Consider the following 12,620-nt stretch of genomic DNA (forward strand, 5'->3'; position numbering starts at 1 on the left):
CTCCTCCTCCTCTTCCTCCTCCTCCTCCTCCTCCTCTTTGTGCGGTTCCGTTTCCTTCCCACCTGCTCCCTTTCCCAGCAGCAATGGATCCATTGTCTGGAGCTGCTCAGCTTTTCCCACAGGGATTGCAGCTCCGCAGAGCTCCCTGTCAGCCTGCCCGGAACGTGCAGCAGCCAAGGAAAACAAGAAACAAGGAGGGGAAAAAATAAAGGAGAAAGTGATTTAGCACAAATTTAGTGGCGCTTTCATGAGTTTGGACCCATCCAGCACCTTCCACCTGCTCATCCCATCCTTCCAACACTTCCCCCTGCACCCCAGAGTGGATTTGGGAGCTGTGGGGTTTGCTTGGGATGGAGGAAAATCAGCTGAGAGCAGCAAGGACCGGGCTGGCCCTTCCCAGCTCAGCCCCCGCCATCCCCCGGGATTCCCGTTCCAGCAGCACTCTGGATTGATCCCAAACAAGCACAAATCCACAGGCACGGGAAAACCTGGAGAGAAATTCTTTCTGGGCATGGGCACACTGCTTTATGGATCTGCAGGAAAAAGGAGCCATTTAGGGCCAGGTTTTGGGGCCTGACCCTTTGTGTCACCTCCCACCTGGTGTCTGTCCTAGCTGGGATGATCCATATAATATTTAAGGATATTTAAGGATATTTAGGAATATATTTGTGCCTGGACATTGAATTTTTTAACACTTCTGCTTTGAAATGAAACCCCTGGGAAGATAATTTGAGCTATGGGCGTTGCCAGAGGATCCCTTGGGAGCCCAAAATTCCTGAGGGATGATCCAGGGTCCAGATCCCTTTTGTGCTCAGGTTTGAATCTGTGTTCTGGGAAATTTTCCCTTTTCAGCTCCAGATGGGAATTCCCAAAGGAATCCTGCTCTCCCTCATTCTCCCAGCCCTCATTTCCTAACAAAGAGCTGACAGGAATCAGGAAAAATCCCCCAAAACTTTAGGATCAGCACTGGAAGCTGAGATACTCTGACTGGGAGGCCTCATTCCCAATATTCCTCCTTTGCTGGGGAGAGGATTTCCCAGGAGAGCACCCAGTTCAACCCCCTGGCTGTCCCAGTATCCAACTGGTGAGCACTGGTGACCTGATTGCTCCTGCCAGGAGATTTTCCAGGTCTCCACACGGCTCCTGCTCCTGCCAGAAGTGGGACACGGCCTCCAGCAGGGAAGGAGCTGACCCAGCTGCAGAACTCATCCCACTGGGCACCTCCAGAGGGGCCAGGGCTCATCCCACAGCCAGGGCAGGGACTGGCACCATCCCAGGGCAGGGTTATTCCCCCTTGGGATTCCCAATCCTGCCCTAAACCAGCCCCTTTCCATAACCCTTCTCCAGGTGCAGCTTCTCCTTCTCTAAATGCAGCTGCAGGACCTGCACAGCATCCTCAGAGGCTCCAGAGCAGCTCCAGGATCTTTTTGGGAAGCCTCAGTCCTCTGGAGAGCTCCAGGAACCTCCTGGGAAGCCCCAAAATCTCCTGGGGAGCCCCGGAACAGCTCCAGAACCCTTCTGGGAAATCTCGGTTTTCTGGAAAACTCCAGGAACATCCTGGGAAGTCCCAAAATCTCCTGGGGAGCCCCAGGATGCCCCAGAACAGCTCCAGAACCTTTCTGGGAAGGCTCAGTCTTTTGGAAAGCTCCAGGACAGCCCTGGGAATCCCCAGGACCCTCCTGGGAAACCCCAGGACACCCCCAGGACAGCTCCAGGATCCTTCTGGGAAATCTCAGTCCTCTGGAAAGCTCCAGGACCCTCCTGGGAAGCTGCAGCACCTCCCTGAGCAGCCCTAGGACGTTCCTGGGAAGCTCCAGAGTGTTCCAGAGCAGCTCCAGGACCCTCCTGGAAGCCTGAGCCCTCTGGAAAGCTTCAGGACCTCCCTGGGATGTCCTAAACCTGGAAAGCACCAACACCTTCCCGGGCAGCTCCAGGACTCTCCTGGGAGGCCCCAGCACCTCCCTGGGCAGCCCCAGGACATTCCTGGGAAGCTCCAGGATGCTCCAGAGCAGCTCCAGGACCCTCCTGCAAAGCCTCATCCCTCTGGAAAGGTTCAGGACCTCCCTGAGAAGTCCCAAAACCTCCTGGGAAGCCCCAGGACTCCCCAGAGCCCCGACATTCCCACCCTTTCCCTGTGTCTCCATCTCCCCTCTCTCCAGGATCCATCCATGAGCATTTCCCACCCTACCCCAAGGAATGGCAGCTCGTGGCACCCACGGGGGCTGCAGATCCTGGGGTCACCCTCACAGGCTCCCCCACCTCTATGCAGCAGGATCATCCCTGTCCCCACCCTGAGCCGAGGCTGGAATCCTCTTAGGGCCGTTGTAGCGGGATAATCGCGTTAAGCCGCCCCGTGGCGCCGGCACAAACCCAAAAGGGAAAGCAGGAGGTGATGAGGAGCCGGCAAAGCCGAGCTCCTTAAGGAATTAAGGGACATTGGAGATGGGAGAGCTCTGATGGGATCTCAGGGCATATCTGAGCTTTGGGGTTTGTCCATCCAGGGAAGAAATTCCCAGGAAATCGGTGCCACACAGCCTGGAATCTGCAGTGCCAAAGCTTTCCCAGTGTGAGGGTGGTGATCCCAGAAAAACCAAAGGGAGCAAAAAGCTTCCAATGGAACTGAGATCTCCACTCCTATCATCAAAAAGCAGCTGGAAAAAAAATCCCACAGAGAATCTTTTAGGGCCGTTTTTTTCATTATCTCTTTACCCCTGACAATGTGTTCCCAGGGGTGGCACTTCCTCCACAAAGCTGGAAATTTCACGGAAAAGCCTTCCCTGCTGAGAGAATTCCAGCTGGTTCTCCAAACTCTTCCTCACCAAGGCCCCTCTGGACAACCTCCCTCCTCCCTGAGTTTGTTTATATGCTTTGAATCCCGTTAGGAAACCATCTCCCTCCTTCAGCGCTGCTTTATCCAAGTTTCCATATTTAGTTCTTTCAGCTATTCCTGTTCCTGAAGCAGCTTTCCTGCTGCATCCCTCCAGCACAGGAGGGAATTATCCCAATCCTCCCTGCACTGATGGATGCTTGCACTCCCTGAGCCACCCCAATCCCAAATCTCTGCCCAGCCAGGCCCTAATCCTAGCATTGGGAATACCCCGCGCAGCCCGAGGTGCTGCCCATGGGATGGAGAGCTGGGAATTGTAGGATTTTAGGGAGGGACAGAGTTAAAGGCGGTGAAGGAAGCTTCGCTCCTGGCACGTGGCTCCATGTCAGCCGGCAGAGGCAACGCAGGGAGAGCAGGAATTCACCCCGCAGGAATTCACCGGGAGCAGGAGACGCTGCCTAGAGGGAAATCGGTGTTTGGATCCCGGCAGCCAAGGTGAGTCCAAGGGCAGCGCTGGAACCGCCACCTCTGAGCCCAAACCTCCTCCTTCACCAGCATCCAGAGCACCCCAATGTCCCCACGGTGTCCCCATGGTGTCCCCATGGCTGCTCCAGTGGCGTTCCCAAAGCCCAGCTGAGCAGGATCAGCTGAGGGCTCCAGCTCTGAGGTCCTGGGGGTCTGGCTGGGGACTCTTGGGGTCCAGGGGACAGCAGGGGGGTGTTGGTGTTGCTCTTGGGGTCCAGCTGGGACAGAAGGGACAGGTGGCAGCTCCAGGGTCCAACTGGTGGCTGGAGGGTCCAGCTGGAGGGGTTTGAGTTCCAGCTGGGAGGGTCTGGGGTCTGGCTGAGGGCTTTGGGGTTGGTTTGATGGGTGTGGGGTCCAGTGGTTGGATGTAGGGTCCAACTGGAGGCTCTTGGGGTCCAATTAATGGGTGTAGGGTCTGGCTGAGGCTCTTGGGGTCCAATTAATGGGTGTAGGGTATGGCCAGGGGCTCTTGGGGTCCCATTGATGGTGTAGGGTCTGGCTGGGGGCTCTTGGGGTCCAATTAATGGGTGCAAAGTCAAACTGATAGGTATTGGATTCAACCTGAGGCTTTTGGGGTCCAGCTGATGGGTGTAGGGTCCAACTGGAGGCTCTTGGGGTTTGGTTAATGGGTGTAGGGTCCAGTTGATGGGTATAGGGTGCAGCTGGAGGCTCTTGGGGTTCAACTGATGGCTGTAGGGTCTCATTGAAAGGTGCAGGCTCCATCTGGTACCTCTTGAGGTTCAACTGCTGGATTTAGGGTCCCTCTGGTGGCTCTTGGGGTTCAATTGCTGGGTTTAGGATCCAGGTGGTGGCTCTTGGGGTCCCATTGATGGGTGTAGAGTCTCATTGAAGGGTGCAAGCTTCATCTGGTACCCCTTGGGGTTCAATTGCTGGGTGTAGGGTCCCTCTGGTGCCTCTTGGGGTTCAGTTGCCGGGTGTAGGATCCATCTGGTGGCTCTTGGGGTTGAATCGCTGGGTTTAGGGTCCATCTAGTACCCCTTGGGGTTGAATTGCTAGGTTTAGGGTCCAGCTGGTGCCTCTTGGCGTTGAATTGCTGGGTTTAGGATCCCTCTGGTGGCTCCCAAGCTCTGGTGAATGGCTCCAGACTCCAGCTGAAGGCTCTAGGGTCCAGCTGGAGATTTTTGGGCTCCAGCTCCCGCCTGTACGATCCCCTTGAAGGCTGTAGCGTCCATCTGGAGCCTCCTGGGCACCCACCGCTCCTTCCACCACCCCTTAGGACCCAGCTGACGGCTGCACGCTGCTGCCGCTGCCGTTCGGGCTCCGACCGCCGGTTCCCCCGGGGAGCCGCCGCTTCCTCCCCGCTCCGCCCGGACCGTCGGGGCCGGGCCCGGGGCTCCCCCGCCCGCCGCTCCCAGCAGCCCGCCGGGGCCGGGGGAGGAGCGGGCACGGGCGGCGGCGGCGGCGGCGGCGGTGGGTGAGTGCCCGCGGGGTGCGGAGCTCCGGGACAGCGGCCACAGCCCCGCGGGCACCGGGCCGAGCGGGGCCGCACCTGCCCCGGAGCATCCCCGGGGACGGGGAATTCATCTGGGGATGGGGAATTTGGGGATGGGGAATTCATTTGGGGATGGGGAATTTGATTTGGGGATGGGGAATTCATTTGGGGATGGGGAATTTGATTTGGGGATGGGGAATTTGGGGATGCCCGGTACCGGCGAGCAGCGGGATGCGCGCTCCGGGAGGAGGGATGGAGGGAAGGAAACGAGGGGTTTTGATCCGCGTGGGGACAACGCCGGGATCCCCCCGTGCCCCACGGTACCCCTAAATCATGAGCGGCGATGCGAGCCCCCCAAAATCATCGCTGCGGCCGCGCTTTCCCCCCGTTCCCGAGGGTTTCCCGGGCCGGTTCCCCGGAGCCTCTCCCGGTGCGGGGCGGGCAGAGCTTCCCGGCCGGCGGCTCGGCACCGGGAGCGCCTTCCCGTGCCATCCATCATCCCGCTGAAAGCCCCGTTGACGTCAAGCCCGTCCCGTGCACGCCGGTGCCAGCGCCGGGAAAACCGGGATGGGGACCGGGAGAAGCGGGAAGGGTTTGCCCCGGGGCATCGCAGCGGGCTCAGCTCGTCCCGCGGCTTCCCGGCGGCTCCAGGCTGGGATTTGTGCGGGGATTTGTCTCTTCCTCCATCCAGAGCTTCCTCTGCCTTCCGTGCGGTTTGGGGCAGGTGCTGGGGTCGGTTCTGGAGGGAAAATTGTTCGGGAAGGGGTGAGGAGGAGTGAGGCCATGCCCTGGGATGGGCAGAGCTCCTGTGCTCTCCCTGGTGCCACAACCAGGGGCACAACAAGTGGGGACAGCCCGTGGGCATCTCCCTGGCACCCCGAGGGGCTCAGGCCTGGCTGGCCACAGGGTCCCCTCTGTGCCCCAAAATGGTCCCCAGGGTCAACTGTGTGGGAGGTGGCATTGAGGGTGGCCCTCACGGGAGGTGGTGGCTGTGAGGGGCTCTGTGGTGGGCAGTGCCCATTCTGGGGTTCTGAGGGGCTCTGTGGTGGGCAGTGCCCATTCTGAGGGGCTCTGTGGTGGGCAGTGCCCATTTCGAGGGTCTGAGGGGCTCTGTGATGGGCAGTGTGATGGTCAGTGCCCACCCTCAGGGGTTTGATGGGACTCTGTGATGGGCAGTGCCCACCCTAAGGCGTCTGAGAGGCTCTGTGGTGGGCAGTGCCCATTCCCGGGGGTCTGAGGGGCTCTGTGGTGGGCAGTGCCCACCTTCAGGGGTTTGATGGGTTCTGTGGTGGGCAGTGCTCACTCCCAGGGGTCTGGGACCCACGGGAAAGGGGCTCCCAAGGCTGAACCCCATCTCTGGGTGCCCAGGGAACATCCCAGGCTGCGCCACTTGTTTCCTTCCATTGTGAGCTGGGGGTGGGAGGCTGCGGATGCTCCGAGAGCACGGGATGGGCTTTGCTGCCAGGCACGGGAGCCTGGGGGTGTTCTTCTAGCACAGGATGAGGGAGCACCTGCCCAAACCAGCCCTGGCTGTTCCCAAACCATCCCTGCCTGATCTCCCGGCTGTTCCCAAACCATCCCTGGCTGCATCCCCCGGCCATTCCCAAATTATCCCTGTTTTCGTCCCCTGGCTGTTCCTCAACCATCCCTGGCTGATCCCTTGGCTGCTCCCAAACCATTCCTGCCTCATCACCTTGGCCATTTTGAAACCATCCCTGTTTACATCCCCCAGCCGCTCCCAAACCATCCCTGGCTTTATCCTCTGGCTACTTCCAAACCATCCCTATTTTCATTCCTTGGCCATTCCCAAACTATCCCTGTTTTTGTCCCCCAACCATTCCCAAACCACTCCTGGTTTCATCCCCAGCCATTCCCAAACCATCCCTGGTTTCATTCCCAAACCGTCCCTGTGTTCATCCCCAGCCATTCCCAAACCATCCCTGTTTTTGTCCCCCAGCTGCTCCCAAACTATCCCTGTTTTCACTCCCAAACCATCCCTGCTTTTGTCCCCCAGCCATTCCCAAACCACCCCTGGTTTCATCTCCTGGCTGCTCCCAAACCGTCCCTGCTTTTGTCCCCCAGCTGCTCCCAAACCATCCCTGGTTTTATCCTCTGGCTGCTCCCAAACCATCCCTATTTTTATTCCCTGGCCATTCCCAAACCATCCCTATTTTCATTCCCAAACCATCTCTGTTCATCCCCTGGCTGCTCCCAAATCACCCCTGTGTTCATCCCTAGCCATTCCCAAACCATTCCTGGTTTCATTCCCAAACCATCCCTGTGTTCATCCCTAGCCATTCCCACACCATCCCTTGTTTCATCCCCCAGCCATTCCCAAACCATCCCTGTGTTCATCCCCCAGCCATTCCCAGGATCCCGGGTTTCATTCCCAAACCATCCCTGGTTTCATCCCCCATCCATTCCCAAACCACCCCTGCTTTCATTCCCAAACCACCCCTGCTTTCATTCCCAAACGATCTCTGGTTTCATCCCCTGGCTGCTCCCAAACCATCCCTGTGTTCATCCCTAGCCATTCCCACACCATCCTTGGTTTTGTTCCCCAGCCATTCCCAAACCATCTCTATTTTCATTCCCTATTTTCATTCCCCAACCATCCCCGTTTTCATCCCCTGGCTGCTCTCAGCTCCCCTCTCCATCCCCAGTTCTGCTGTGCCCGTTTCCTCCCGCTCCAACACCTCCCCAAGGCCGCTCCCGCTGTGCTCACACCTCTCTCCCTCTGTTCCATCTTCCATCCCTTTGTGAGGCCAAACTCCTGCCACCTCCCTCGCCCCAGCCTCTCGCTGTGTCCCCATTCCAGCCTTTGTGGCACAGGGACAGAGGGTGACATTGCGGCAGCTTGGCCCCAAATCCGGGGGTGAATCCCCCCCTTTTCCATCCACCCCGAGCTGCTGCCATCCCCGGAGCTCAGCTCTCCGTGGGCTCCCACTGCAGCACAGCCCTTTGGGAAGCCTCACACGGCTACAAAATGCAGTTTAAGGTGATGAAAATCCCTAATTTCACTGCTGATTAAAACCGGAGCTGTGTGACAGCAGCTCTTGGCGTCCCTGTCAAGGCACTTCAAATGTTTTGTCACCACATCTCCAACGAGCAGGGAGAGAGCCTCAGTTAGGAATTATTGGGAAGGGATTGACAGCCCCGCTCCTCCTGCTGCCTGTCAGGATCAGGAGCTCCTTCCTCTCTGCTGGGAGCCTCTCCAGGCTCCTCATCCTTTCCACAGACAAAAAAACAACTGGAGATGGAAGTTTTGCTCTAGAAATTGGGAATTGTGCAGATTTTAGTTGTTGGGGGGTGAAGCAACACCAGAGCTTTTGGCCTTATCTTCTCACAAGTGCTCTGGGGAGCAGCACCTTGCTGGGACCATCCCATGTCCCTCATCCCATCCCAGGAGCTCTTCCAGGGATGCAGGAGCTGCTGGCACCCCCAGAAAGCCACCAAAGCTCCCCGTGCCATGCAGAGGGGTGTTTGCCGCAGGCTCTGCCCTCTCCTGGCACCTCTCCGGCTCCCAAAACTCTTCCCAAGTTTTCTGCTGATCCCTGAAGAAGCTCGGGAATAATTGTGCAGCCTTAGCAGTTAAAAAAACAACTTTTTCTGCAAACAAAGCTGCTCACCCCCGGCTCCTGCTGGGCTCGGGAGCCAGCTGGGATCTGTGAGATGGATGGGGCAGGGAACATCAGATACAGCCAGGCTGTTGGCACATCCCGCTGCTGGATGTGGATCTGGGGATGTGGCTGGGTTCTGTGACCCATCCTAGAGCTGGTGGCTCATCCCTGGAGACCCCAGGAGCACTGGGCAGGTGCCAAGAGTGGAACTTGAGGGATTTTAGGATCCAGAGCTCCTGGAAGGTGCAGGGATATTTGCCAATGTGGAATGGGGAGGACCAGGGCGATGTGCTGGGTGCTGCTGGAAGGAGATCAGATGTTCCCTGCTGGTAGGAGCAGCAGAAAGCCGGAGCTGAGAGCAGCCCTTCCCCTGGAGGAAGCAGCTCCATGAAATATTGATGGGATTCACACACAGCAGCCGAGCCCTGCGAGCTGCATTGCAGAGCTCGGAGCCGGAAAGGCAGCGGCAGCCGGAACGGGAAAAGCTCCTCTCCACCTTCCCTGTAAGCCAGGGACATCAGGGACGTCACCCCCAGCCCTGCCAGCCCTCAGTGCCACCAGGACAAGGCTCAGGATCTGAGTGGGGCCACCCCATCCCAAACCCATCCCAGGTTTCTTGCACCCCCACGGAACTGCCCCATTTTTTGGGGCCACGCGGCTGCAGCGTCCCGCTGCCCACAGTGACAGCTCCTGTGTGTCCCCAGCTCTGTCCCCAGCCGCCCATGGTGGCCACAACCAGCACTGAGGTACCACCAGAGCAGATTATCCACGCTCTGGATTATCTCCAGGATGGGTTGGACCATCGGGAATGGACGGTGCTTGCTGCAGTGTCCCCGTGGCTCTGGTGGCCAGTTGGGCTCGGTGGGCGCTGGCTGTCCCCCAGCCTGGCCCTGCTGGGTGGCTTTTGCTCCTCGGATTCCTTGATGTTGCCAAGGAAACGCTGGGATTCAGCACAGATCTGATTTACCCGGGCGCAGACGTCACGCAGGGACACGGGGGACAGGGACAGCGTGGCCAGGGCGCAGCCTCTGCTGTCCTGCAGCCCCTTCCCCACCAGGAAGGGCTCCAGCATGGACGGGCTGGAATTCCACACCTGTCCCACCTTCCCAAGATGGGCATGAAGTGGCTGCAGGATTCTGTGTTCCGCTGGTTCCCCATGGAGGATCCCACTGGATCCTCCTGGAGCTGAGGCATCCAGAGGTGGCCCCATCCCCTGGGAATGGGCATGGAAAGGGAATTGCCATGAGCAAGGTGTGGTTGGACACAGCAGGGCTCAGGAAGATTCCCATGGGACATTTCTCCTGTGTCGCTGGTGCCTGGAGATCCCATGATGGGCTGTGGCTCCCAGGACGGATCCCACTGGTGCTCCCAGTTTGGATCCCACTGGTGCTCCCAATGTGGATCCCACTGGTTCTCCCAGCCTGGATCCCACTGGTTCTCCCAGCCTGGATCCCACTGGTGCTCCCAGTTTGGATCCCACTGGTGCTCCCAGCCTCATCCTCCCAGTTTGGATCCCACTGGTGCTCCCAATGTGGATCCCACTCTGGATCCCAGTCTGGATCCCACTGGTGCTCCCAGTCTGGGTCCCAGGGGTGCTCCCAGTACAGATCCCACTGGTGCTCCCAGTTTGGATCCCACTGGTACTCCCAGCATGGATCCCCCTGGTGCTCCCATTACAGATCCCGCTGGTGCTCCCAGTCTGGATCCCACTGGTCCTCCTGTCTATATTCCAGTGGTGTTCCCAGTCTGGATCCCACTGTTCCTCCCAGTAAAGATCCCACTGGTCCTCCCAATGTGGATCCCACTCTGGATCCCACTCTGGATACCTCTGGTGCTCCCAGTCTGGATCCCACTGGTGCTCCCAGTGCACAGCCCCATCCAAACTTCCCAACTTTCCCAAGGAACTGAGCACATTTGGACCCATCCTTTAATTTTAAGCTGATGCAGCAGCAGCAATAACGCTGCACCTGCAGCAAATCCCAGCCAGGACAGAACTTTGCTAACCTGCCTGAGCCAGGAGAAGCTGAATTCCAGGACCTGGAGTTTCTCCCAAATTCCCAGCTCACGTGCACCCAATTATAGCCCTTGTTGGGCAATTAAAATTATACAAGCAGCTGCCTATCAAAGCTGAAGCGATTAATTAGGATGAAATACTTTTAGGGGAAATAAGCCTTGCCTTATTCCCAAATTCGTGCAGGAGCAGGCGTGTGGGAGCTGGGATGCTGCAGCTTGTCCTGGTGTGCTGTTGCCCAGACAGGGCCTTGGGGTGGCAGCTCTGGTAACCTTTTTACTCCCCAAAAAAGCTGATTTTAGGGCTTACCTGCTCCAGACATGCAGTTTTCAGTGCTCTCCCTCCAGGCTCGAGGCAGCCCCAGCCTCACGAGGACAGGAAGAATTTCCTGCCCCACTGCCAGGGTTTCCAGCCCTGTTTTTTCCTTGATGGTTTTGAGGGAGCAAACAGCTCCCAAAATCCCTGCCTCCTTTCCCTGGCAAGGCAGCATTCCCAGCCACCCCCACCGTGCTCATTTAGCACCTTCTTCCTCCTCCTCCTCCTTTCCCACCTGTGTGGGGGCACCTGCGGGGCTGTTCCCTCCTTCTCCAGAGCTTTTCCCATTTTCCCCATCAATATTTTGCCCCTCATTCCTGTTTCTGTGCCATATTTGGGGCCGTCACTGCCTCCCAGCCCCAGGTTGTCCCTTCCCACACCTGCAGCCCCCCTGGCACTGCCCGGTCACCTGTGCCCCCCTGTTCTGCCTCGAGCCCCACTTTTCCCATCCCCACAGCATCCGTAGGGATCCAGGGGTGTCATCAGCTCCCTGAATCCCAGCCCAGGGATGCTCCCAAGCCCATCCCACCCCGCTGGACCACTGTGGCCCTGCTCGGGGCTGGGAGGAGAACTGGGTCAGCCGTGTAACCATGGAGATGCTGAGGGAGATGCTGAAGCAGCGCCAGCACAGCCCCGGCTCTCCAGAACCCTGGAAAGCTTCACCCGCCCTGGCACCCTCCGGATCCGGCCGGGATGGGGCTGGGAAGCTGAGCCGAGCTTCCTCCTCCTCCTCCTCCTCCTCCTCCCCGGCGCAGGGCCGGTAAGACGCCTCCATCTCTTATTTTATTTTAATTTTTTTTGGGGGGTGCCACCAGCGGGGAGGGGCAGAGCTCGGCCCCCGCCATCCACACGCAACAGGGATCCCGATTTTCCTGCCGCTTGCGCTCATCCACCGGGGATGCTCCAGCCATGACAGGGCTGCCGGTGCATCCCTCGGGCTCCGTGCGTCCCTCGGGCTCGCCGGGGAGCTCCCGGGGGCTGCCGGTGCTCGGTGTTTCCCGCAAGGACGGAGCGTGGTGGCGGTGAGCGCTGCGGGGGCTGCGGCGCTGCCCCAGGAGCTCGGGACGCGGTTCCCGTGGCGGGGATGGATGCGGCGTCACGGCGGATGGCTCCGAGCATCCCTGGCTCGGGATCCGGGGATGAACACACGGAGGGGAACGGGAAATGGGTGTTTGAGGGGAAAGATCTGCGGTTCCCTGGCTCTCCCCGCGCTGCCGGGAAGGGGCAGGGGCAGAGCGGGGCTGGGGGTTCAGCGGCGGGGCTGAGGGGGCTGTGGTGGCGTCGAGGGTGGTGTGGTGACATCAGGGGTGCCGTGGCCATGCCAGAGATGCTGTGGCCATGCTGAAGGTGCTGTGGTGACACCAAGGGTGCTGTGATTGTACCAAGGATGCTGTGTCTGTGTTGAGGGTGCTGTGGTGGCATCAGGGGTGCCGTGGCCGTGCTGAGGATGCTGTGGTGGTGCTGAGGATGCTGTGGTGGTACCAAGGATGCTGTGACCATACTGAGGATGCCGTGGCCATGCTGAGGATGCTGTGGCCGTGCCAAGGATGCTGTGGCCGTGCTGAGGGCACTGTGGTGGTGCTGAGGGTGCTGTGGTGATGCTGAGGATGCCATGGCCATACCGAGGGTGCTGTGGTGGCACCAAAGATGCTGTGGCTGTGCCAAGGATTTTGTGGTGGCATTAGTGATGCTGTGACCATGCTGAGGGCATTGTGGTGGTGCTGAGGGCACTGTGGCCATACTGAGGATGCTGTGACCATACTGAAGTTGCTGTGGCCATGCTGAGGGCACTGTGGTGGTGCTCAGGATGCTGTGGCCATGCCAAGGATGTTGTGGTGGTACTGAGGATGCTGTGGCCATACTGAGGAT

Source organism: Ammospiza nelsoni, chromosome 25, assembly GCF_027579445.1.
Source record: "Ammospiza nelsoni isolate bAmmNel1 chromosome 25, bAmmNel1.pri, whole genome shotgun sequence".
NCBI classification, from domain to species: domain Eukaryota; kingdom Metazoa; phylum Chordata; class Aves; order Passeriformes; family Passerellidae; genus Ammospiza; species Ammospiza nelsoni.